Source organism: Oxyura jamaicensis, chromosome 3, assembly GCF_011077185.1.
Source record: "Oxyura jamaicensis isolate SHBP4307 breed ruddy duck chromosome 3, BPBGC_Ojam_1.0, whole genome shotgun sequence".
Classification (NCBI taxonomy): Eukaryota; Metazoa; Chordata; class Aves; order Anseriformes; family Anatidae; genus Oxyura; species Oxyura jamaicensis.
In genome coordinates, this window is record NC_048895.1 from 55,835,658 (window position 1) to 55,859,090 (window position 23,433).

Genomic DNA, 23,433 nt, shown 5'->3' on the forward strand with positions numbered 1-23,433 from the left:
TTGAGTAACATAATTTTTCTCTCAGTATGAGCAGATATTCTTAGTATTCACAAATGTGCCAGTAAGCCAAAAGGGGGGAAAAAAATGAGCAGAATAAACAAAAAGCAGCTAAAAAAAAAAAAAAAATGTGCATGCAAATTGAAGTATTCTATGGTGGCAGGAAGTGATTGCATCCTAAGTCCTCTACCTTTTTCACAGGTTTTGTGTTATTCTCTAAACTCTAAAATTATAACAATGGATCAAATAACTTTCATAAAAACAAAACAAAATCCACTGTTATTAGGCTGAACAGATATACCATGTAGACCTTGCTACTATTTGCTATTTTTCAATTAATTCATTAAGATCATCTCTCATTTTTTAATTTTCAGTAATCAGTGTCACTCTGTTATGAAAGCACCTCTGCAGTCTAGACGGTACATACTCATTTATGTGATAAATAATGGATAAACACTGAGTGTGCCATTAGCCGTTAATGCAGTAGATTGATTCCCTGCAGCACATACTCTCTGTCCTTGTTTTAGCACTTATGCCACCTGTCTCTTGCACTTACTGCATGATGCCTCAATAATGCGAATGGGGTTCCCTGATCATTCTTAATTTAGCTCATTTTTATTACCTCATAAATAGATTGGCACTGATATGACAGATGTGCAAATCAGAAGGTGCCTCACTACTACATTTATGATTGCTATTACTGCTCTATCCAATGGTTTTAGTACAATACAGATTACTTGTGGATAACCAGATAAAATCAGAGGACCTTTTTTCTTTTCACAGATTTCCATTTTAACATATTGCTACTGCTTTGCCTGATGGACAAGGACTAGCTATTAAAAAGCTCTGTTCCCATTTCCTTAAGATACAGGAATGGGGATTCAAAGTGAATTAAAACAAGCTCAATATCAGAAAGATACCAGGACAGATTGGCATTCAACCAAGATTTTGAAGGAACTCAAATGCGAAATTGCAGAATTGCTGACCAAGGTGCTTCACCAGTTATAGAAGTGGCCACTGTACCAGATCGCCAACATAACTTCCATCTGCCAAAAGGGCTCTTAAAGAGATGTGGGGAACTACAGACCAACGAAGGACTCTATTCCTGATGAGACAGTAGAGTATATCTCACAGAGTTAGATACCCGATCACACAGATAAACATTGACTGTTGGGAAGAAGTCAATATGTCTACTTTAAAAGGAAAGGCCATTTGAAGAACCTGTGCAGGTTCTGTGAGGGGGGTCAGTAAGCACAAGGATAAAGGGTACTGAGGAGACATAATATCTTTCATTTTCAAATCTTTGGCATGGTTCCAGACCAAGGTTTACTACAAAAAGTTAATTTTCCATGGGATGGAGGAGGTCTTCTCTTATGGAATCAGACCTGGTTAAAGGATTGTGAAATTTAATGAGTTTAATGATCACTACTAAAGGTGGGGTCAGTTACTGGTGTTCAGTGATTTAACCAGTTTTATACATCTTCCTGAGTGACATGGAGTAGGATGCATGTGGTGAATTATCCAAGAGTTATTTTCATTAATGAAATGCAATGTTAATAATAAGGAATACCAGAAACAACTAAGAGTTGGATGAGCAGGCAAACAGGTGTCAAACTATCTTCAGCGCAGACTCTGTGGAAAAATAATCTAAACTCCATGCCTGTGCAATGTGAAGTGAACAGTTACAACTCTAGGAAGAGATCTTGGAGTTACCATTGACATTTCCTTGAAATCATCATTTCAGAGTGGGGTGGCTGCCCAACAAACAAACAAACAAAAATAAAAAATAAAAAAAAAATGCAGTAAAGTGTTGGACATCATCAGGAAAGGTATAGTGATCAAGAAAAGAAACATATTGCTATTTTATAAAACATCAATGCACCCACATAGTAGGTACTATGTGCAGCTTCAGCCCTACAGCTCAAGAAGACATGGTGGAATCAAAAAAAAATGTAGAAAAGCAGCTAAAATGGTTGAGGAGAAAGAGCAGCTGACTTACAAATAAGAGTCTGAACAAAATGGGAATTTTCACTTAGTAAAGACGACGGTTGAGGGATGTATGATCTAAATCACAAGGACAGCACAAAACTGAAACAAAGAGGCGCTCAATGAAACCAGCAGAACTTTAATTTAGATTGTCTTTTAAAAGTACTACTTCACAAAGCAAACAGTAAACTTTCACCCCAAATTCTGTCTTCTTCTGATACAGCTGGAGAGAGAATGTTGGGCTAAGTGGACCATTGGTCTAAAACAAGGGGCAGTTTTAATTCTCATATTCTTGTGCAGCATTTGAGGCTAACCTAGAGAATGTCTAGCGCACATTGCACCTCATTTGCACAACTTTTATACCAGTTTTCAGTCAAAACCAGGAAAATAAGGAAAAAAGTGTGCTTTACACACACACAATACAAAAACTGATGAGCAAACTAGAGGTGCTGCAGTAGTCAATGGTGCATCCCACAAGTAAAAAAGGAGGAGATTCAGAGTAGGATGTACACAGGAAATGGGGAACACAGTTTCAGCCCCACTATGTGCCTCAGCATTGCCAATGGGATAGTAGTTGATGGATGTGTCTGTTGTTATTCTGTGTGAATTGGACATCTTTGACCCATGACAATGTGTTAGATATGGCACAGTGACCGATTAGGACAAGAGTGTCCACTATACCGTAGGAAAGATGGATGAAGGAAGGCACAGGAAAGGAAGGACACAAGAAACTGGAAGATTAACTCTTTTTCCTGAATAATTCAATGGTTAAAGCAGTCACTAGGTATATGAGAAAGTTTGGTTCACTTCTTCCCAGTAGCAGAACAGATTACAATCTGTTGTTCTTGTTCCACTTCTTGTTCTCTCCAACATGCTAGAAGATATGTTTGGGTGGGGGAAGGATGATTCTGATTATTTTTGGTGACCATATATTTTAATAAAAAATAAAATACTCTTTATTTTGGTGATTCACATTTCATCTCTGAAGCAGGACTGAAGGCTTGTTGTGACTGTGGCTGCCGACTTTTGTTTTATGCAAAGAAAAATGTATGACATATAGAAAATTATTCTATCTCATAGCTGAGCCATTAAGGCTGTCACATGCAGATAATGGGAGAGCTAGTTTGAGTCTACTCTCTGCCTCATTCATGCATACCCATGACTTTTTAGCCTTGTATTTGGATTACTCTCCCAGCAAAGAACAGAACATGTGTTGCTGATGTCTTGGGTAAGAATTTTAACCCTTAAGTTAATAACTAAAAAAGAGAGAAACGATGCAGGGAAAAACAGGGGATTCTTTTTGCATCTCTGTGAATAGAATCCTCCCCACCTCCCAAAAGCACCGTTCAGTCAAAGGGATCCAAGCATTTCAACAGATATTTGCAAATAATTTCAAGACTATTAAAATGCATTTTCCCTGAATCCATTATTCCTTTCTTACTTGTTTAATTCTACATAGACACAGCTATCTGATTTTCTCCTTGGATGGGCACGTATGACTTTCCTAAGCATATGAAAGATGGTTAGCAGAGAAAATACCCCTTGAAAAATATCTCTACAGAGAGCTCGTTTGTGTCTTAGTATATCAGAGCCAAGAGTAGTGCAGAATGGCCAGAGATTTCAGGTCTCCAGCACTTACAGCCACAGCCCAATTTTCACAGGAGCTAAGTCTGTAAACCAGTCAGGTTAGAGTAAATATATAACAGAAATATAGGGATCTGTTGTGATACATCTTTTGAGTTCCACTTACTCTGAGACAGTTCTTCCAGATTCAATTCCTCACAGGGAAAGTTGCCACTGTAATGTATTTATTCAGGAAGAAGAATCACATCTTCCCACATCCATTTGTCTTTGCTACAGTCAAAATGGAAAATTAAATTTTTTGAAAGGCTTTTAGTCGGAGAACTGATTCTTTCTTCTTTTCGCCAGCACTTGCATCTTGCAGAACAACTAATATAAGAATATTAGAAATTAAAACTGAAGTTCATGAGGAAGATTTCAAAGTGATACCACTGGAACCAAACCAAACATTGGGATGAATATTGTTATTGAAAATTAGACAGTTACTGCTTGCCAGGGGAACATTATTCACCAGCAGTACCAGAATATTCCCAATGTTTATGGCTAAAGCTTTACAGGGAGGGCTTAAACAAAAAGTTCAGTAAGAAATGAAAAACCATCCTAATGTCGCAGAGCTGCCTTTTCCTCCCTACATTTAATGCTTGTTGTAGTTGTTCGTTTATCGCAAAACACATGCTGCCTTGGTTGAAGATATGGCTCACGTTAGTCACTAGCATTAAGCCACATAGGTAAGGAGCTGGGTTCACATTAATAATAATGTTCTGCTTAGGTTGAGAGGAGTCCCCAGATGCGGCCATGGCACTGATATGCTGTCTCTTCGCTTGGTAACAAGAACCTAAGGAGGTTCTTGTTAGAGAAAGAGTTTCCCTCTGCGTGAAAACAGCTGGACTGCCTGGAAAATATGCCCCGATGGGGCTGCTCACAGCACCAGCCCCAAAATCTCTCCATTAGATAAGCCAGAAGGTCCCTGACCCATCTTTATCTCACATGATGGTTGCTTCCTAGAGAGGCTGAATTTCATCTTGGCTACCATTAAATCCTCCTGCAGAAGAGATTTCCTCTTTCACTGGCCCTGGCGAGGTCTGCACCAGCTCCGGCCCCGGGAGCTGCGTGTGCCAGTGTGACTGACGGGCTGGCTCTACAGAGGCACGAACAGATTCGACCATAGTGAAACAATAGCAGGAAAGGTCAGATGCAAGTGTATCCAGTTTAATCAACAACAACTATTTCCTCAAAGGACTGTCGGAAAAACAGATTCGCTTTTATGCTCGTTTTGTGGGAGAAAGCTACTTCTCTTATCCTCAAAATAAATGTATTTATCCAAGCGTGAGGGAAGAAAAGTGAGACTGAGTGATGCCCTGAGATTTAAAATTCGGTATATTTTGCTTCTGGCTCCATTAGATCCTTTCTTTCTTGAATTTCAAAGACTTTTAAGCAATTGAGTCATGCTACGTAGAAAAATTACACAAAGCAATCTGACTTTCAGAAGAATGATTATTATGGCTGAACCTTGGAAAAATCAGCAAGAGGCCAGCATAAAGCACTGGGTACATCTTAATGTCAGTCTTGTATCACTGAGCGATGTTCAGCCGTGGGAACTGAGCAGCATATCCCAGCATATCCCAGCAGCATATCTTTGCACCTGCAGCAGCCTAGCTGTACTGCCCTAGGAAGAGCACTGAGAAGGAATTATATATATCTGTACATACATGCCTCCCCCTTTTATGAGATGCAAATGCTGACAATGACAGATTGCTTGGTTTTGACATCTGACTCCTGATAAATAGAATGGAGCCCTTGATTGCACTTGCCATTCTATAAACAAAACCCATCAAAGCTTGTGTGGTGGAAATGCACCAAAAGGAAAGAAATTGCAGCCACTCTATATGAAAGTCACAGAAAGAACCAGAGGGGTCTGCTCCTCCTCGTTTTCTTGCCTGCCAGCACACAGTGCAGTCATAATCTTTTAGCTTCAGCTTCCCATCTGTAGAAAAGGACTATATTCCTCCTCTTACAGAAGGCCTGGGAGAATAAAAAAATGAATCTTTTTAGAAGCAGCCACACACTACAGCAACAGTAGCCACAATGAAGAGACAGCTTCCACTGGTGAAACCTTCAGGTGAGCCAAGAACTGACTTCCAGCTGAATCCTACACTTTAGCATGCATTACGTATATGTATGTATATATACGTATATGTATCACTACTTGGCACACGTAGCACTACTGAGAAATAGTAGGCTTTTGAAATATTTAAGTCAATTAACTGGTATGATACTCATATCTATGTCCTTAAAAAGATAAAAATAGATGTTTCAGTTACATAGTAAATAAAAATGACCTTTCTTTTAAAAATCCTCCCCAATATGTCTTCGACTTTATTCCCTTTAGTCCCTTTACAAGGGACTTTAGTCCCTTCTAAATATCTGGCACCTCTCTGCGTTGCAGCCTGGATCTCCTCCTGTCCCAGCAGAGCAGCCTATGAAGGCTCAGTTGGCTCTAGCAATGCTCTGACCCAGTGACAGCAAGGACAACCTGGTAGGCTTGTCATCTGGAACATCCACTCAGCATCCTAACTCCTACTTTTTCAAATAATGTATGTTTGGCTTTCATCGCTGTTTTCCTTAACCTAAGTCAAGTAAAATCTGAAGGGAAAAAATATGTTTGGTGGTGATCGAGGATTATCTGACTGATAGAGTTGTGATATGTTAGAAAACATCTTGTAGCTCCTAAAGAGAAAAGAAGAAAAAATCCATCACAGAACCTGTAAAAATGCTCTAAATATTCTTTCATAAATTGTTTATCTGCTTTACATATTATGGAAGTCAATTTGTCAGAGTTATAAATAACAGCACAGTAAAAGTCAGATTAATGTATAGCAATACCAAATGTATTCCATCAAGCAGTACAGCCATTCGTGTAGATAGCTTTAGTCGGTATATTACTAAACTGATTGGATACTCAGGATACTTATAATGGATTTAATTTAGTAATAATAAAGTATTGCTTATGCTAACTGTGCTATCCAGATTAATAGGTTTTAAATGGTTAGTGCTATTTTATTGTCTCTCCCTGAGTAATGAACTATGTCTATATATGTACTGTACATTGAATGATGGAGACCAATAATTCAAACAGTCTCATTACAATGGTATCAGTATGGGACAGCTGAGAGGTCTTTTTCTAATGTGTTAAAGGAACAAGTTGAAGTTTATGGGGGGAAAAATGCTCTCAGTGTTTAATGCGTGCAACAGAAACTGTAAATAGCTGACAGAACACTAGGAAATTGGTAGTGTCTGAATGCCTCACCACTACTCACTCAAACCATCTGTCACATACTTCTTCAGGAAAAAAAAAAATAGAAATGTTTGTTCTGAAAATGCAAATTATTATTTTTTATTTATTCCCAGTCACGTAGCTGGATCTGTTTCTTACACCACGTCTGCATGGAGATATGGTGCTTATTTAACTGCTTCAGAAAAAGGTTGTGAAGGCTTGGAAATTTGCAGTCCCCATCCAAGATAAGCTTGAAATCTCTATTTAGCATTGCTAAAGGAAAAGAGGAGTGGATGAGGACACACAGAGCACAGTTTAACAAGTGCCTAAAGGTCATGTCCTGCCCCTGTTGCTGGATATCTTCTTGCTGGATATGTTGCTGGCATGTTAATGGCGCTGGGAAAAAAAAAAAAGTATTTTTTTTTTTTAAAAAAAAGAGTTTTGCCAGCAGAGGAGAGGTGGTGGAACAACAGGGCGAGGGGCAGCGGGAGGAGGAACATCACCTCTCAGTGGCACCGTGGACATGCACCACCCCAAGCAGCTTGTGAAACTGCTGCAGAGCCCCAGCTCAGCAAGTTGCTCCAATATATGCCTAGCTGGAGTCGCACATAATATTGCTAATAAAGTAATGAATCATATGCTTTAACTTAAAACACATTATTAAGAGCTTCCTGAATTGAGATGACTTCCTTCTCAGTACTTCTCTTCCCATCCAGCATAATTTTATTTTTCACTCCCTGCCAATATGTGCTTCATTTCCCTCCTTGGATATTGCCAGCTATCCCTTTACTTTCCGGCTGCCCACCGTTTCATTCTCTTGGACAAGCTCTGTCTGGCCTTGCAGAGCAGGGCCAGGGCACGGTGCTAGCCCTCTGCTTGCAGTGGTGTCTGCGTTCAGCAGCTCCCAGGTTTGCTGGCATGGTTTGGGCTTGTGGCAAGTAGCCGTCCACCAGGCACACCTGGGCACAGCCTGGGGAAGAGCATGGGCTCAGGGTTGTCCCTGTGTGTGGTACTGCTCTAGCCTGGGAAGGCATTCAAGGTTTAAGGGATTAAAGTTGTACGTCCCCCTGGGACAGAGAATGGGCCCTAGCCGGTTTTGCTGAGTAGTTCAGCTACGGCTTTGTTGTCTTCTGTGTTGTATGAGTCTAGTTCAAAAACAATAATAACCAAATAAATCCAAATGCCTATAAGTGAGTTTGGATTCAGACTTCCATAGCAGCCTGCTCTGGGATCAGGACCTATGTTACGGAAGGAAGGCCTGCTTCTGCACCACTTCCAGCTCCTGCTCTGCCTCTTGTGGCCTTGAGGAGGCAGATTGGGGAAATAAAAAGCTTTTAAGTCCTGTGCTGTAGGGGAACTAGGCAGTGCGAGAAAGTGCAATTAGAGGTCCCAAGCTGTAGACAAGTTTAGGTCACAGCTACCTGATTTGTGGGCTGAACTATTTCAGTATCAGAAGAAGGTTTTGTTCTTGATTGCACTGACAGCACTTCACTGAAGCCAGACTTGAAACCTCCTGTTTTCTCAGGACTAAGGTCTCTGTTGCATTTGGTCCACAAAAGTTCTTCAGTTGTGGTAGCCTGAATGATGCAGCGTATGTAGGCAATAACTTGCCTCAACTAAATGGGTAATGCCTATAGGGTTTCTGAGGCCTTGTTGGGATGGTACTGGAGGACTAGCACTGAAGAGGACTAGCAAATCTGCCAGGCTGCTTTACCATCAAAACAGCCACCTATTTTGATCTCTCTGTTATCTTCTCTGATAGAGTATTCTACTTTTACTTCCTTTAATCAGTCTGAATTTTTATATGACCTGTAGGAATCAGCGAGTTTTTTTTTCTCCCCACAATGCCTTCACCTTCTTGCTCTATCTGTCTTATCTGTCTGCTGGAATATATATATATATAAACTAAAATCCAAGTTAATTTACACTTCAGGAACATCTTTTGTCTACAGTCATAAACTCTTTAGCCATTTATTTATTTATTTATATATTTTCTGTCAAACCAAAGATGAAATTTTGATATTTTGGAAGAAAAGCATTTCCCCTAAACTGTTTAACAGACCTTTATACCTACCTAGGGCAGAGAATATAAGACAAAAAGCTGGCCTTTAAGTTATTACATGTGCATGAATGAGGCTTCCCTGCCCATTGCTCACAGCACAGTGTTAGCCGCTGCTAATTTCTCTGTAGTATTAAACATTTATGGGATGTTGGAAAATAAGTGTAATTACAGTTCAAACAAAGACATCACAGAACTTTTAATTTGGTCTTTTAGTTATCTGTACATTCCAGGGACCTTGAGACCGGAACATTTGTGGCGATGCTGTTGGGCCAAGAGTGAATCTCTGTTTCTGTGTATTGGAATCCACCAACTGGCTTTCCCCAGCTGACTTTCCCAAGCTGGTCCATAACAAAATATTGTTATTACACAGGCAATGACAATTTTTAGCTTTAGGGTAAAAAGATAATAATTATTTTTTTTATCTGTTGTTGTCCTTATTGACCCAAAAGACAACGTGTCTCCTTTTTTTTCTTTTCCCACCTCCAGTAATTCTTTGCAATTATACTGAGACCACAATTATAACAGTAACTCATCAACACTGAATGCAACCTTTTTGAATTTAGCAGTGCCAACCCATATGAAAAAGCCGGTGATTCTCAAAAAGTAGCAAAGCTGTGTACATGCATGCTAGCAGTCTCTGAAGAAGGGAAACTGTTCCATTAAGTGTTCTGATTTGGGCTAAGCTGTACTTCTAGAGGTGTGTAAGAAATGTTCCCATCTATGAAAAAGGGTGGAGGGCACAGGACTGTGAAGTCTAGAACACTTAAGCATTTGTTTAACCTTAAGCCCAAGAGAGCATCACCAAAATCAGTGGGTTTGTTCCTGCACTTAGCAATAAGAGTACCTTTACTCAGCGGCTTAACTCCAGACTTTACTGTACTATACCAACTGTGCAATTTTACCCAGCTCCTATTGATGTAAGAATCGTTATGCAGTCTTTAGGGGGTCATAAGTGAGATTAAATATTCCATTAGAGAAATGTTGTTTCCATTACAGTTTACAACAATTTTAACATTTAAAGACTATCATTAAAATATGTAGCCTTATAACATACTTTATTCGTATATGTAGCAGATTGCTACTTACTGGCAACTGGTCATGTATTAATTTTTTTTTTTTTCCAGAAATATGTTTCCTGAATATGACTAATGACTCATATCCTTTTCGTATCTCTTTATTACTGATGAGTTCTATATGGATTCTAAAATGCAAAACACATGCTGACCATCTAATTGGAGTGATACTGTCTGAGAAAATATTAGAAGTTCAAAATATACAAACTTAATACAATGTTTCCTGTTTTGGTATTTTACAATGAATGCTTGTGGTGTTTAGAAATAGAATTTATGTTGATCTTTTCACTATTAGAACTGGCTACATCATGACAAATCAATATCTTGCTGGAGATCTTTTGATACGTTTGTGTTTTTAAAGCAGAAAATATAAAATGTGCTTTGCAATTTCTCTTTCACCATGGAGAAAAACAGTTCAAGGATGAGCCAACATTTTCTTTGAATGCTTCTGCATATAAGCTTTGAAACTGAAAACTATGAAAAAGCTGAAAAGTATGTTTACAGAAAGAGATGCTAATGGTCACTGAAAAAAAAAAAAAAAAAAAGATCCAGAAATTGGTAGGAAGAAAAAGGCTGCCACTATTGCAACCAGACGGAAGCTCTGTGGAATTTATTGTCCCCAAAGAGTGGCCAGTTACAGTGCTGAGGGAAGGAATTCCCACTTTTTGTCTCCTGTATCTTTCCCTTGATACAGCCTCTTCTGCCAGACAGCGAGGGGTCTGGGTATGGACCCCCTGAGCATCTGTGTGTGTATGGGTGTTGTTCTAACTGCTGATGATGAGCTACCTCATAGCTAACAGGGCACACCTCTTTGTGAAGATGTTTGTACTTGGGTAGCCCAGGGATTTCTTCTGCCCCAGGTTCACATCTTCATGGTGTGCTGTGCGAAGTAGTGGCTCTCACTTGTTCTAAATCTGCGACCTGGTACTTCTCTTGGAGAGAAGCAGGACACCCTGATATCTTTTAGATGTTGAGAGTGTCAGTGAGTATTCAGTTCCAGCTCATGCTCTCCTCGTGACTAATGTAATAGGTGCTACCGAAAGGATGTCCACCCCCTGTAATCCACAAAAACCTCGCTGTGCCTGAGAGCCACGCCTTGGGAGATGATGACAGTGCTGGAGAGCTAGAGGTGGGCTTAGGTGCCATGTACCTGCTGCACTGCATCCAGTGTCTCCTTTCCCGTCTGAAGACACTTTGTCTGGTTTGTTTAGTCCCATCTGGAAGCTGCCCTAGGTTGTCCTTGTCACTCTGCTCTAACTCCACTCCAGCCTTTTCTTGTAGACACGGCACTTGGTATTTGCCATCCTGGATTCATACAGAGCTGTAGTTTTTTTTTTATCCTTCTCCTTTCTGACTGACTCCTAATAACTGTCTGTCTTCTTGGCCACCGCTGAACACCGTGCTGATGTTCTTGCAGAACTGCCCAGAGTGGCTTCTAGACCCTTTTTTGATCACTGATAGTAGAGATGCCATGAATCCTACGGCATATTTAGAGTTGGATTTCTCCCTTGGCTTGTGGTTGCTGACAATGAATTTTATTTCCCTTGTACCTCCCACATATGTGAAACCTTGAACAGCACAGTTTCAGGCACTACAGAGGTTTTAATGTACCTCATGAAATGTCAGTTAAAACTGCACGTGACAAAGCCAGTAGAAACACTTCAAACTGTTATAATACACATTTCAGACTGAGAATACATTAAGATACTTACTTTAATACATTTTATTCCATTTTTTACTTTCCAGTGGAAAGATTTCACAGGAATAAATATGCCCAATACAGAAGTGTGATAAGCTTCAAAGACACGTATTATCTGTTAGTTTCAGTGAATCAGAATTTCGGGTATTTTGATCATCTACTATAACGCACGCGAGAAGAATTTAAATCAGACTCCGATATGAGAGGCTCTCATAACCAGTTTTTCAGTCACTAATCCCATGGATTTTAGTAAAAGCCACTGTCTTGTTAAAATATTTAATTATCACCTGCTATTACAACATGGATTTCTAGTTGAAACAGTGCTGGCCAATGTTTTAACTTTGTTGATACTTCAGTTATACTCCAGAAGTGATGCATTCCCCTGGAGGAAGAACTTCCTAACACGAGACATGGGTAACCGAAGGACACCGTCTAGGTGTGTCAAACAAGTTATGGCAACGACTCTCTGAAGTTTCTTTTGAGCTTGTTCAGCCGAATGATTAACTCAAGAGAGCGTGCTATCAAAGGGAACTACTGTCTGACAGTGAAGGAAGTTGTTCACTCACTTGTTAAAAAAAATCCACCTTGCTGCTACCTGAACAGCAAATACCATGATGTCAGTGTAACCAACACATCCATTGGTTGTACAGACTAACCCCCAAATCTAAGCTTTCTTGAAGTTATAGCCTCAATTCTTGATATTCATCCCACTTTTGGCAAAAGTGGCAGTGTAGGGGCAACACAGTTGCTTTCAGACAGAGGATTTATTTTGATCTCAAATTACACTGCTTACGCATGGATTAGATGGAACTAGCCTGGATCACATTTCCTCACGTTCACCTTCATGACCTTCCAATTGCTGAGTTTACTGACTTTCATAAGCCTAACTCCTAATAACTAATGCCTAATTAAAACCCGTGGTGTGAAGACCCGAAAAGTTGAGGAAAGAAACGAAAGCAAGTCCAAGGCATATAGAAAGTGGCCGAGGTCCTTCAGTAGGTGGCACACTTCCCCCTGAATCAGTTGTGAGTGAAGGTTACTGCAGGGTGCTCGGGGCACCGGCCTGTGGGAAGCCTCCTGAGTTGCAAAACCAAGAGGGCGACCAGTGTGTGGTTGGGAAGGCTCCCGGGGCAGGTGCCAGAAGAGTAAAGGAGATGGGTTAATGCAGCCAAATTCTAGGCGGCCCCAATTTAATGTAGTTTTTCTTACTCAAAGTGTCCTCTGCCACTTTGAGGAGGCAAGATGTTCTCCTTTTCCCCTGTTTTCAAGCTGTCACTGAACACAACCAAGGTGGGGTGGCCCTCTGCCTCTCCCCAGCCCATATGGGAAATTCTCTATGCACAAAAGCACTGGAGCTTTCTTTGAACTGGAAGATGACAGAAAACCAAGAGTCGCCTATCTGAGAAGAATGCTGAACGAAGGGCTATCAGGTCTAATGGGAATACAAATAGGTAAGCTTTTTAGAAAATAAAGTCACTTAATTATTCAGGCTATATATAACTCAAAAGTTGCTAAATCATGCTGTGCCTTTGGCAGGCTCTTACTTCAGCTGTTCCTAGAAAAAGTGGGGCAGCAGGAAGGGTGGGGTGTACACATGAGTGAGAGCAGTACACCAAATAAGTAGGAGCTATTACATCTCCTTTAGAGAGAAATAACTGGTAGTAAAGTGCTAAGATGGCCTGCTTGTTAGCAAGGCAAAATATTTACCCCAAATGCCTAAAAGTAAGGGTCTTCCAAAACCTTGCCTGGGTTGTGATAGTAACAAAAATGGTCAAAGGGAATCTCGCAGCAGCACCCACAGGGCTCATTTATCTTGTATTAGAAGTGCACGATGGGTCACTTGGCTGAGTTTCTGGTCAGCATTCTGTATTTTCCTATTCAGCTTGCTAAGTGGCTCTGAAATATGGAAGTGGGTAAAAATAATCAAACTTTATTTCAAAATCCTTTCCCAGAATTCACGGGCTTTAAAAATATTCCCGCGAAGGGGCATCATTTCAGAAAATTTTGTCTTTTTCAGTTTTCCCCCTCTTTCAAGGTCAAGTGACGACACGTTATCATCATCTAGCTGTTGATAATCACACACAGCATGCTAGTTCTGCATCTGGAAATACTTTATGTGGAGAAAACCACTTTTTTTTGGGGGGGGGGCACAGGGGATGGAGGGAGGTAAGGGGGAGCTCAATATAGCAGAAAAGTGTTTTACCTTCAGGAAATAGATGTATTTATTCATTACCAGGCAAATAATGTTCTCCTTCCTTTTGGCCCTCATCCAGAGTTATTTGCACAGTGACTTATTCAAGCGAACCACCTCGGCTTTGGGCTCCCTCCCACCATTTGGTGCTGCGGGAGCTCGGAGCTGCTGCGGATAAAGAAATGCTTCACTGGGACGTCTTTGTGCTCTGTGGAGGAGTCACGGGCACGCTCCCCTATGAGGAAGGACTGCTTCTTGTTTACACGGGAGGGCAGGCAATCGGGGTGCAGCAGCCCTGCATCATGTAACGCCTGTGGAGGTGTCGGCAGGGTGGCCCGGCAGCGTCCTTTCCTCTTTTCTCACAGGGCAAGGCGGCCCTTGAGCAACATGAAAGCAGTGCGTGCAAGTGGGAAGGTGGCACGCCGTGGCTGGAAGTACGCTTTATGGTATTGAATGACTGATATGTGAAACTCATAGCTGCTGGTTATCTCTGAGGGCAGGAACTCGAGAGGGTCAGGAGAGGGTAAATATCTCTGGAAACAAAAGTCCCCTCAGTTATCGGAGGCAACGCTGCCGTACAAGCCGATTTTTGATGCGCTCGGCATCCAAAGCAAAGCGGGATACATGAGCAGCCCTTTGAGGGCTCTCTCCCAGCCTCCTGATCCAGCCAGGTCTTGCTTCTCGCCTCCCCTCGGCTCTTGGGCAGTCCCCACGGGGGGCTGCTGGCAGAGCCCCTGCATGGCTCTGAGGCACCCCAGCCCCAGCTCGGGGCCCTTCTCCCCCCACAGGGGACGAGCATCAGCCCCCGCAAGCTGCCCTTCCCGGTGGGCTCCCGACGGACAGGATCGGTCCCGTGGTGGGAAGGAAGCGTCTCTTCTGGCGGGGCTGCACCTGTAACAGCTTCGTGAAGAAGCCGTTAAGAGCGGCGCGGGTACAGGCTTGGGGAGCAAACCAAGATTTCCCCAGGAAAGGCAGGATGAATCCCTGCCAAACTGCCCGCTGTTTGAGGAACGGCAGTTTAGCGTTTCGACTCAACTGCATCATTACAGAAAAAGTTACGTAACATATTTCCCACTATCCGGCCGGGGGGCAGCGCGGCTTACCCAACCTATACGAATTCTGTATGTCCCGAGGAAAAAACAAACAAACAAACAAAAAGCACGGGTTTTTGGAATAATTCGTGGCGTTTAACAAACGGCGAGCATTATAACGGGCCTGCGCTGTCACCAGCCGTGGCCGTGACGGCCGAGGGGACGCTCGTGCCGGTCGTTACCGCCGCGGTGCCCGCCACCGGCCCCGCCGTGGTGCCCGCGTCCCGGTGAGAGGCGCGGCCCCGCCCCGCCGCGGGGGATTCCCCTCACGGCCGCTCTGCCCCCGGCTGCGGCGGGAGCGCGGCCCCGGCCCGACCCGGCCCGGCCCCGCCCCTCCCCGCACGACGTCGCGGCCGCTCATTGGCTGCGGGCGGCCCCGTGGGCGCGAGCCCCGGCGGCTGTTAACCGGCCCCGGGGGGCTGCGTGGGGAGGGGGCGGCCGTTAACATTAACGGCCCGGTAACGGCTGGCTGGGGGGTGTGGAGGTGAGGGGGGCAGGCGAGCGGCAGCGCGGCCGGCCGCGGGGAGGATCCCCTGTGCCCCGCGGGACCCGCATGGCCGCGCGGGGCCGGCTCCCCGGGGAGTTCCCCGCGCGGGGAGGGGCCGGGGGCAGCGGAGATCTCCCCCGGCGGGGCGAGGCCGAGGCCCTGCCCCCTCCCCTTCGCCCCGCCCCCCCCCCGCCGCACCTCTCCGCGCCCCGCTCCCTCGCACAGCCGCGCGGGCAGCGCCCATCACCCCGCGGCCGGGCGCGCCCCGCTCGCTCCGTCCCTCCCCTCCCCTCCCCTCCCCTCCTCCCTCCCTCACACGCCGCCGCCGCCGCGCTGGGGGACCCGGTGACGTCACGGGCGGCGCGCTCCCGGCGCTGGCTCGGCGCTCGCCGCCCCGTAACTTGTGCCGTGGGAAGCGGCGCCAGGAATAGCCCGGCCGGGCTGCGAGCTGCGAGCGCTGCCTCGCCTCTCCTCTCCCCTCTCTCCTCTCCTTCCCGGCCCCGGCCGCCGGCCTCCGCCTCGCCCCCGTCAGTGCCGCGGTGATGCTGGTGCGTTCCCGGCGGAGGGGCAGCGATGAGCTACCTTAAGATAAATACGCGAGACAGACGCCCCTTGGCCGCTGGAATATCTCTGCCTGTCCTTATATAAAGAAACGCCGCCGGCCGCCGAGCTCCGGGCAAACGGAGCGCCCGGCGGGAGCACCAGCACCGCCGCCAGCAGCAGCAGCAAGGGCACCGGGAGGGCTCCGCTCCCTCCTCCTCCGCCGTCGCTTCCCAGGTGAGCGACTGACAGCAGGGACCGGGGGGCACCGGGACGGGGGGGGCGCCGGGCGGGGGGGGGGGGGGGGGGGGGGGGGGGGGGGTCGCCAGCCCGGCGGTGCCCGGGGAGATACAGCCTGCGGGGCTGGCCCCGGCGCCGGAGGGGCCCGTGGGTGCCGGGGCCGGGCCTGTGCGTGTGACACGGCGCCGGGGAACGCGGGGAATACCCAGCCTGCGAGCGCATGCAGCCGGGGAGCGGGCTGCCTTGCGCAACCCCCTGCCGCTCCCGGCAGGGTGAGCGGGGAGGGGGGTGCGCGGGGGCGCCCCGACCGCGCTCTGCCCGCGGCCCCCGGGGGGTTGGGGGGGGGCGCCCGGGGCCACCCGGCGCGGCGGCGGCCGGAACGCCCCCGCGGGGCGGGCAGGGGCGGGGGGCGCTGCGGGGGGACACCCGCCGCCGGGCCGTGTGTGTGCGTGTGAGCGTGCATGTGTGTGTGAGCGTGTGCGCGGCGCGGCGGCTGTTCCCTGAAGTGGGTGGGCCGCGGGCCCGTTCCGGGAATGTTCCATGACGTGTGAGCGCCGCAGGAAGGGGGTTCGCCAGGGGCTCGGCCGCCGCCGGCGGTGGTGGTGGCGGCGGCGGCAGCGCGGGGTCTGCCCGGGGCACGGCCCTTATGTAACGCGCGCGGCCCGCCGCCGTTATGTAAGCGACAGCCCCGGGAGGCAGCGCCGGGCCGAGCCGAGCCGAGCCGGGGCGGGCGGTGCGGGGAGGGGAGGGCAGGGGAGGGGCGGGGCGGGGAAGCCCGTCCGGGGCTGGCGGGCAGGCGCCGCCCGCTCCTGCGCCGGGGGAGCCCGCGGCGGACGGGGGACGGGCGGCGGCGTCCCGGCCTTGGGGCTGCCCCCGGCGGGGTCCCGGCGCCTCCCCTCGTCTTGTCGCCGCGGGCAGGCGGCCGGGGCGAGCCCCGGGGCCGCGATAAAAGCGCTGCGGGAGGAATTCCCGGAAAAAGGGCTCGCCGGTTTTCGCGTTACTTGGCAGCGCTGGTCAAACGCTGCCTCGAGGTGTTTTGTTTTCTTAATATGGCAATTGCAGGAATTAAACTTCTCCTCAGACACTACAGGTCTTTTATTCCAACAGCTCTGAAGTACCCTCTTACGTTAAGCTCACGGAAATATTCGTGAATTTCGGTAGAAACGTTCAGCTCGCTAATTCCTCTTCTCTCATTTTGCAATGAAGCAAACTTGGGTATAAAACCCGACTCCTATTTTTTGCACTCTATTAAATACGGAAAACACATGCCTGCTTAGCCACGGGTGTCGCTTTATTTATTTATTTGTTTTAAACTTGCGCCGCATCTTGCCCGGGGATTGCTCGGGAGGAGCAGGAGCGGTGCGGGCGGCAGAGGCAGAGCCCGGGAGGGCCGTGCTGCTGCAGCTCCCGGCGCAAGGGGGCTCCGGTCATCGCCTGAGCGCGGGGACACCGGCTAATTACGGTCATCACTGCACCCGGAGAGCCGCTGCACTGACGAGGAACAAACGCGGTGGGCCCGGCTTTTAAATTCTCTTCTTGTAGGTTACCGCTGGCTGCCGGAGGAGTTTGATCCTCGGGCCGTGAGGACACGGTGCGGAATCCTGTGTTTTGATAGTGAAAATGATAGGCAGACATGCTCCAAAGCGCAGCTGGTTTTAAAGATAGGAGCGTCTTTGCCTGGTCGGCTAGCAGCGTGCGGATGTTTGGTTAGGTGCACGGTAACCAGGAGATTATATTTATTTACAGCTGGATGTTAAATCTTTCCTTATCCTTCCAGGCAGCAGATACTTCTGAAAGTTTAGATATGGCTTACCCGAAACTTTCTACAGGATTCTTTTTTGCCTTTCTCTTTTTACAGAGGAAAAAAAGGCAGCATTGCATATTAGGCTGGGAGGCTTTTTTTTTTTTTTTTTTTTTTCCGTTGAAGTTTTTCAAAGTTACTACCATCTTCGGTAAATAAATTTAAGGCTCCTGTGGTTTTCAGCGGTGCAAAGGACAGCTGCGGTATGGTACAAAGCCAGGGCATCGTTGCTTTTGTTGGTGGAACAACCCAAATTCTTCAGGTTTTATAGGATGCAGCATTGCTGTTATTTTCCAGTAGCTACTGGGCAAAGCAGGTATACACCCCGGCTGTGGTGGCCTGCCACAGCATCGCTCCTGTGCTAAGAACAAAAGTGAGCAGCACTTGTCCCGAGGCACAAACGCAGAGGACTTTTAATTGTGTATCCAAGTCCGGTGGTGTGGCAACAGCGCAGAACGCCTCTTTGGAGAGACAGATTTTTAGATTCTCAAGTGACTAGATTGCCTCATATGTGAGATCTGTTTACAAACCTTCTTGTTACTATGAAGACAAAACAGAGAGCCATATGCATTCATGTGGTCCTTGCTGAATAATGGTACATGTGTCTGCTTGAGCGTTTGGCAGTATATCATGTTTAGTTTATGTGGTGGCACCCTGCAAGGCCATTCTTTTTTGGCTTTTAACTGTTTCTCATACCCTCGGCTGGGCTCAGTTATGTGAATAAACTTAAGATGCTAGTCTGCGTGTTTGTGACCAAGCTGAAAGTTTTTAAAGCGTGAAATTTATTGTTGAGCATTTTGCCAAACTTTCCGGTTTATTTGTTTGTCGAGGTGCTTCTCTTCAAAAGAATTAAAGTGAGTTAGATTTAAACAAAAATGAAAGTAATGAGTGCCATTTTGCATGTCTCTTTTCTCATGGCTTTCAAGTCATCGGCAGGGGCAGTTACAGTTACTGCTATTGACGTTTACACCGGGTGAGGTAAGGGGAATGCAGGAGCTGTGTGTCCGGCAGAAGTGCTTGGCTTGGCTAAATACTGCGATACTTACCCATCCAGAGAGAAATGCTTGCTATCTAAGAGTGTTACTGTAGGTGGGAAGATCAGTTATGTGGCTTGTAGTGTGTTATGAAATGAGGCAAGCTATCTTTCAAATTTCAGAATGGTGTGGCTTTGTAACACACTGTGGTTGGCTGTATTGATAGCTCTGCAGGTGGAGCTCAGCGAACGCCACGGCATCTGTGCTTGGCTCCTCCTGGGAGGTTTCCAGGTGAAATCCTCAGAGCTGAGCACCAGCTTTCTCCAGCTGTCCTAGCTCCTGGTGCAAGTCAGGTCCAGCAAATGCTGGTTCTTATGTCAGTGGCCTTCACAGGTGAGGAGGGGAGAATCTTTCATCCGCCTTACCTCGATCATGGGGAAGAGATACTAGAACCTGAGAGTGCTGGATTTTAAACCAGTGGTCCTCCCTGCAGGAGGACTGCAAAATCATTAGTGGGTCTGGTGGGTTCAAGTCTTCAGCAAGAGTTAACTGCTAGTACTCTTGGGATCTCCACAGAAGTGTTGTATGCAGCCTCTGCATACTTTTGCTACTTGAAAAGTTCAATAAGTTATGAGGAAACTGCTTTAAAAATCTTTGGAGAGGCAGGTTATTTTTTCTTAACAGATTTCCGAAGCAGCATCTCTGAAGTGGTGTTATGGATTAAAATAATTTTTTAATTTACTTGGGTTTCTAGTGAAATTTAACATTTTATTTCTCTATTTTTCGAGTAGAAGGAACTGCCTAGCAGTTCCTGAAGAAGTAAAGAAACTGCAAAGGGAGACGTAAGCTAGACAGAAAATAGAGAATAGCGTTTTTCATTGGTGTGTTTCAATCAGTGACTTTGGATGCTGCATTCAATTAAAGTAGCATAGAATTACCACATAAGAATGACAGTTTCAAGCTGTCTGTGACATTTTATTAGGAAATAGCAGCTTTCTACAGCTTTGTTTCTCTTTGTAGAGCTTACATGGTTTTTATAAGACTTTGCAACAACTGTTATATTATGGCAGGAAATATTAAAAAGCAATTCATTGAGGCTGTATTTTTCTTTCTTAAGTGAATTTAAGACTTTTAGAAGTGCTTGTCTGACAGGCTGAGAGCAAAAATCCATTGCAAATAGAAGTGTTAGAAGTTTTTCCATCATAACCAACTGGCGAGCCACTACTCAGATCTTAAGAAATCATCGGTGAATTGGAAGGATATGTTAATCTGTGGAAGCAGTCAATCTTTGCATTTTTTTTTTTTTAATTGAAATTGGCAAATGAGAGGCACTGCATGCTTCTGGTCTTAGAATAATGAACTTTTGTTCATAAATTAAACAGTTGACTTGAACTAATGACTCACTTGTAGTGGATTGCCCTCAGTAAGATTTGTCCCCAGGAATCTCTCTCACAGCACTACGGACATGGAAAAGGGGTGAGAGGGTATGGGTTGGAGAAGCAATCTGATGCACTGTTTCCAAATCCCTGATCTGAAATAATCAGAGGACACGCAAGTATCATTGCCTGTCAAATTAAAAGTCTCTTAGCCTTTTTTTTATTATTTTGCGATGAATTTCTCACCATCACTACTACGGTGTAAATAGAAGAGTTTCCTCTTGCTGTGAGGAAGCTTTGTGGATTCTAGGTGCCTATTTTCATTTGTCTTTCAGACACGTTTTGTACATCTGCAAAACTGTTGCTCTCCTCGCTCAGTATGCCAGCAGAGTGTGGACAGTGACTGTTTATGCTCACAGCATTGCTTGTATTTCTGCATTTCCTCCTCCTGCCCTGGGCATGCCTCTTTTACTTTTTCTTGAAATTGAATGTCGCCTCTTACTTTGTCAGTGAAGATCTTTGTATGAGTAAGCAAAAACCTATCTATGTCTTTTCTCCTCTGCTTTTCCTAGATGGGGATCTCAGGGCTCGTGCTCCAGAAAACATACAACTTACTTGATACTATTCTTCAAGTTTTACAGCGTACCAATGTGGATGTAATTATCTGATATAAATTCCCCCAGCATGTGGTTACGTTGGCATGACTAGTTTGTATAGTGATTATATCCATTTTTTTCTGAGTATGTTTATGCATATTCTGCCTCTGTCAGAGTAGGCTAGGTCTCAATGGGAAAATTCTTTCTAAAACTGATGTAGAAACTGTAAATAAGGTAATAAAGTAGTCGGTAATGTGGTTGTGGTCACTTCATGCACACGTGGATTTGTTTTGTTGCATCTCAGTTTGTGTAACAGAAAATAGTTTTATTGGCTTTTTTTTTTTTTTATTTTTTACTTGCAATTGACAGTGCTGTCCTAACACCTACCAAGTCTGAAAAATACCACTCTAATATAAAAGAAATTTCAGCTTGCGGGAAAAAGATTGTAGAGAATATCTGTGTGTAATTTTAATTCCTTGCAGTTTAGTAAGTTGTAATAAGCTGCTGCAACTCTGGCTGAAATCTCTGATTTGTGTAAGATGCCAAAGGGTAAAAAAGGATTTATAGTATTTTTTTCAAGTCGCACTTTAATTGCTGTTTTGTTATCCAAGAGGATCTCCAGGTTTGATTGCTACAGAAAGTTTATTTTTTAAATAGTGGTATATTGTAAATTCTATACAGAAGAAAGCGGTTGCATGAGTAGTTCAATTTAGCAGAAAAGTAAAAACTAGAGGAACTAAATGGAATTGAAATTACAGAGCCAGGTGGCATTTTAAGGTAGTGAATAAAGTTAAAGGACCTTTCCCGAGCCCTGGTGGTGTTCCTGGAATGTCCCCGCACTGGGCTCACTGCTGGGCTGCCAAGGCTCAAGTGCCCGCTCCTTATCCAGTGATTTGTGAGTCAGCAGTAGTACTGGACCTGTGCTAATAAGCAGTGTAAAAAGCTGAAAGAAATATCCAATTACATGTCATAGGATGTGATATCATCTCAGAAAATGTAATCGAGCAGAATGTTTAATTTTGGTGAAATAAGATTATTTAATGAGTGTTTTTTCCCCATAAAGCAGTATACGTGCTTAGGCAGAAAGGAGCTTTATGTTTAAAACAAGCTAACAGGACCGGATTGGGATTATTAGAATTAGTTTTATTAGGCAGTGGGGTTTTCTTGCGTTTTTTTTTTTTTTTTTGTCTGCTCAATAAGAGAAATAGCCCATTCTCTTTTTTTAAAATGTATTTTGTATTTGTGGTTTGCATTAAAACAAAACACGTGTGGCGTGTCAAGAAAGAATAGTATGAAATAATTACTGGGGTTACCCGTCCTTGACAACAAGGCATGACACTGTTTAGTTTAGAGCAAAAACTATTTAGTTTAGACCAAAGTCAGTATTCAACAGAGACTGAGCTGCTGGCACGTGTTAACAGCGTTCATATTTCAGTGCACAGCACTGGAGTGTAGCCTCTTCAGAAGGGTCCTCCAGGTGTGTGCAGTTTTGTGTTCTCTGTCATTCAGAGACAGCTCAAATAGTTAACTACCTGGAAAACGTATCATTATTTGCTATAACTGCTGTCAGCTTATGTGGCGTTTGAGAGTGATTTTCTTTCTTTCTTTCTTTCCATACACGCATCAGTGGTGGTAAATAAATGCTCTAGGGAGAGGTGCCGGTCCCTCTGTAGCTGCCGTTTGCGTGCTGACAGCGCTACCTGCATCTGCTGTGACACCTCCGAGTGCTGGTTCCCCGGGGAATCAGAATTTCTAAAATTGTTCTGCTGACGGTGTAGAAGAGAGAGCCCGCTCCGCCATCTTCTGTAACAACAGGGAGAGACTGGCTTTTGACTTTTTCCTATGTAAACTCAACTATTTGACTTTTTCCTATTTAAACTCAACTATGTTTGGGAAGACAGTTTTGGAAGCTATTTATGAAGTAGTGTTTCTTCCTACATTTGTCGAGACAAAATAGTTATTTAGTGAGGAAGTTATATATCATTGGCCAGTCATTCATAGATTCCTACAATCAAATCCCAATCATCTTGAAAAGTTTGTACGCTCTGGTAAAGGTAGGATGTTAACTGTGAGCTTTCAGACCCTAGCATCAGACGTTGGGATGCTGTGTGATGTGGTAGTCTATTTGATCACCAGGAGAGGTCACGATCCTAGGCTCTTAGAGCAAAGCAACTTTGTTTTAATATCTCAGCAAAGCTATGTGAATATAACTGCTTTCAAAATTCTTAGTGAAATTATGTCAAACAGAACTTGTAGCCCATTCTATTGTTTTTTGCTTGGTCTTACAGTAATGGCAAAATTCTCCCAGAAGTGAGTGACTGGATTCTCTGTTTCCTTAAAGCTTAAAGAAGGGGTAGGCTACATGTATTTAATTGGGAAGTACAGCTGAATTTTGGTATGAGCTTGCTAAGATGTTGCTAATTCACTGAAGAAATTTGTGATGAGTGTAAGGACAGGAGTCATTT

At 44.9% G+C, this 23,433-nt stretch overlaps 1 protein-coding gene and 1 long non-coding RNA gene across 2 annotated transcripts in view; one reads left to right on the forward strand and one right to left on the reverse strand.

Annotated features, from left to right (window-relative positions):
- Positions 1-11,668: 11,668 nt before the first annotated feature.
- LOC118165056 lies at positions 11,669-13,377 on the reverse strand. Its single transcript, XR_004749837.1, has 2 exons — positions 13,217-13,377; positions 11,669-13,104 (listed from the first exon to the last, which is right to left on the reverse strand). It is a non-coding gene; the product is annotated as an uncharacterized LOC118165056 (long non-coding RNA).
- A 2,384-nt stretch (positions 13,378-15,761) lies between these two features.
- Positions 15,762-23,433, forward strand: part of HIVEP2 (HIVEP zinc finger 2) — a 135,336-nt gene continuing 127,664 nt past the window's right edge. The window contains exon 1 of the mRNA XM_035322929.1: positions 15,762-16,218. The gene's annotated coding sequence lies outside the window, so the exon portion shown is untranslated. The remainder of the gene's footprint in view (positions 16,219-23,433) is intronic.